This window comes from Hipposideros armiger, unplaced genomic scaffold (assembly GCF_001890085.2).
Source record: "Hipposideros armiger isolate ML-2016 unplaced genomic scaffold, ASM189008v1 scaffold_127, whole genome shotgun sequence".
NCBI classification, from domain to species: domain Eukaryota; kingdom Metazoa; phylum Chordata; class Mammalia; order Chiroptera; family Hipposideridae; genus Hipposideros; species Hipposideros armiger.
The window spans coordinates 3047751-3051552 of NW_017731477.1; positions in this window are offsets into that span (position 1 = coordinate 3047751).

Below are 3802 nucleotides of genomic sequence, written 5' to 3' on the forward strand. Positions count from 1 at the left end.
TAATAAAAAAGGCCAACGTGATTCTCCAAACTTTTCTCTCACTCTTAATTTCTTTAATATGTTATATTTTGTATTCTCTTTTTAAATTCCTGAATACCTTTGATCCAAGGTCACTGTTTTCATTATTCAAAGCTGATGGAGTTAATGACTCATGATAGAGGCAAAAGCAACTTTCAGTTTCTCTGTTTGGTTTAGAAATTCATCCTGATTTATAAACCATTGAGATTCTGCCGTTGCCAGAAAGCTTCCATTGTACTGCCATTCTCCATTCAAAGGTTATTTTTGCCCTAACCCTCTCACTCTTCAAACCCACTCCCTTGCAGTCCTCTGAACTTCTTTTTTCTAAATATCATCTCTCCCCTCTCCAATAATACTCTTTCCTTGAATTCCATGGTTCTCTTTCTTTGTGACAGCAGAGGTTGGTATTTAAAGAGGTTCTTGGGAATAGTAAAACTGTCTGGACTTGAATTTAGGCTCTACCACTTTCTAACTGTATAACCTGGAGACATTTCTTTAATCTCTCTGCTTTGTTTTCTCATTTGAAAATAGAAATGCTAGTACCCACCTCATATGATTGGAACAATTACATAAGTTAATACATTTAATAAAAGAATGTTGGCATATGATCATTGTTCAATAATGCTATCCATGATTATCATTATTCTTATTTCTAATTATTTCTTCTCAAATAATCAGAAAACCAACAGGCCCTTATAAAACTATTTTTAGTTCATTTTTATTTACTCCCTCACATTTTTGTAACTCCAAAATAAGCAAAGCCCTAAGGTCCTCTACATGGTATGATTTTTTTTTTAAAGCAATCTTTCAGAACGTTGATTTTTACTTAGATTCTTGAAAAACTACTGAGCTGTTTGGGTTTAGGAAAAGGAATATGTTATTACTGCAGAGCAAGATACTTTAAAATTCTTTTCTCTTCGACTCTGCCATTCTCAAGATCATTTCTATGAATGACAGATATTCCCCTCAATCTTTTCTCTTTACCATTGTATTCGTTCAATCCTTAAAATTCTCTAAGCCTTAAAATACAAGGCTGTTCATTCCACCAGTCCAAGCCTTTCCCCTCTTTTTATATTTTTTGTTTTCCTTCTGTTTGTCCAGTTGTTCTCAAACATAGGTGCAAAATGGAATGGCATGGGGGATGTTTTAAAAATGCTGATGCCATGGACTCACCCCAGAAATCCTGGAGTAATTGGTCTGGGTTGTTGCTCAGGCATTGGAGTTTTTCAGAATTCTCTGGATGATTCTAATGTCCAGCCAGGGTTAGGAGCCATTGGTCACCTTTTCTCCTCTATCTCCAGTGTAAATTTCCTAACCTTTCCATTTTTTTCCCACACCAAAGCTCATCATGAGTTACAGTTCAGGAGCTGGAAGAAGAAATGTAAAGTGTTCAATGCCAGAAATTTCTTTACAGGGAGAAACATACTCTGGGTTATTTATTTATGTGTGAATTTTGTTGTTCTCCTTTCCTTTTCTTTGCTCTCTGAGGACGTGAGGAGAGGAACATACTCTGGATATTTATTTATCTGTGACTTTTATTGTTCTACTTTCCTTCTCTCTGAGGACCTCAGCCCTTTCCCCCTGTATCTTTGTCACCTCTGTTCATTGGCTGGAGCTCTCGCACAAGAACTTGTTAACTGAAGCACTGTGTGATTTCCCTTAGGGAACCTTATCCTGGTTGCCTTTATGGGTAAGTGACCCGCATTCATAATGATGTTGAGTCATTTTAAAGTCTGTATATAAAACCAAAGTATGTTTTGAAAAGTGGCTAAGGTGCAAGGTCAAAGGCTGTGTACTGGGGTGAGGCAAGGATCAGGACTCACTGTCTTCACATACTATCCGTGTAACTTGGGTGTCATCTGTAAAATAGGGTTGATGACATTTTATCTACTACACCACTATATGGTAGAGGTAAATTAGATCATCACTTTGTGTCTTTTTCAGTCTTATTGTCCCTTACATCATGTCTTCCATGATAATTTACTGCAAATTTCAATTGGCATTTACTGTAAATTCATAGACTTTAATTTGCATCAAGTGAACTTTAAAAACAAAATTCTTTTGCACAGGATGGTAATTCTATAATTTTCTAACACATTTCTTGAGGAGAGTATTGACACCACATGGGATTCTGCGATGTTTTATCCCCTAAGCTGAGAACAGAGCCAGCCTGGAGAGTCAAGGAAATGGCATCTGTGTCCCGTCTGTTTTGTGCTGCCATAACACTCCTCTCACTACTTCCAATCTTTATACCCTTCCTGCCCTATGTGAAATGTTAGGCACACAGGATTTGACTGAATATCTCCACTCATATGTCACTTCCTAACAGAGGACTCTGGTGGCCATCTATCTGAAACAAAGGCTCCTTTCACTCCCTGTCTCCTTCACTTATTTTATTTTTCTTCAAACACCTTGATACTACCTGGGTGTGGATCCAATGTTGTGTTCAAGAAGGCAGGCTCCTGTGCTTCTCATTCACTCCTCATGGAGAGCGGATCCATCCCAACTTGAGAGCAGCACCTGGCGCATGACAAGCGCTCAATAAATACTTTTCTGAATAGGAAAATAATCTTAAATTCTAAATGTAACTGTCATTCTAATCATTGGAGTGTTTGCCTTTCATGTTAAGCAGAGGAACTGAGGCCCAGAGAGGTTAAATTGATTTCCCTAAAGCTCCAGCGAGGAATTGGCCGAGCTAGTGCTCTTGAACTACACCGCCCAACCCCATCCTCCACCAAAGTGCTTATTTTCATCTCTTCTTCTTATAGGCTCGATTCTATCAGTTATGTAAGGGTGTCTGAAAGTATTCAAGTCTGAAAAACATGTATGAGTTGGAAATTTTAGCTTTAAAAAAATCCCTGAACACAGTCAGTTCAGAGGCTGCGGCTACAGAGGAACCACCCCAAACAGAAGCTGCAAAGACGCGGCCCGTGCGCGTCGCCCAGTCGGTCACAAGGCGCCCTCCCATGGTGGACAGGGCTGGTCTCCCAAAATACTTTGGGATCATCTTTCATTGCTGCAAGGAACCTCTATGCCTCCAACACTTGTCTTCAGAAGACTGGCACTGTCGAGATGTCCTCTANCCGCCCACTTCATTCCACATACCATTCAGGCATCAGCAGCGCTGCTGGGTGTATGCTCGGCTGTTATGCGATTTTGCTGTTATGTGATTTTACCATACTCGCAAAATCGCACACAGCCAACCATACACCCAGTATAATAGCGCAAAATCGCGAATCGCGATACCATACTGGGTGTATGGTCGGAAGAGGGGGTAGTCTTATACGGCGAATATATAACAAACTCTGTATTTTGAGTGGAAATGTTAGGGGGTCATCTTATACGCCCAGTCGTCATATACGCCGGCAAATACGGTAGTTAAAATTCTGCACTACGCAAAGCAATCTATAGATTCAATGCAATCTCTATCAAAATACCAATGATGGTTTTCACAGAACTAGAACAAATAATCCTAAAATTTATATGGAACCATAAAAGACTCTGAATAGCCAGGACAATCCTGAGAAATAAGAACAAAGCACGTGGTATCATGCATCCGGATATCAAATTATACTACAAGGCTATGGTAATCAAAACAGCATGATATTTGCATAAAAACAGACACATAGATCAATGGAACAGAACAGAGAGCCCAGAAATAAACCCATGCCTATATGATAATTTAATCTATGACAAAGGAAGCAAAAATTTACATTGAGGTAAACACAGCCTATTTAATAAATGGTGCTGGGAAAACTGGACAGATGCATGCAAAAAAAAATGA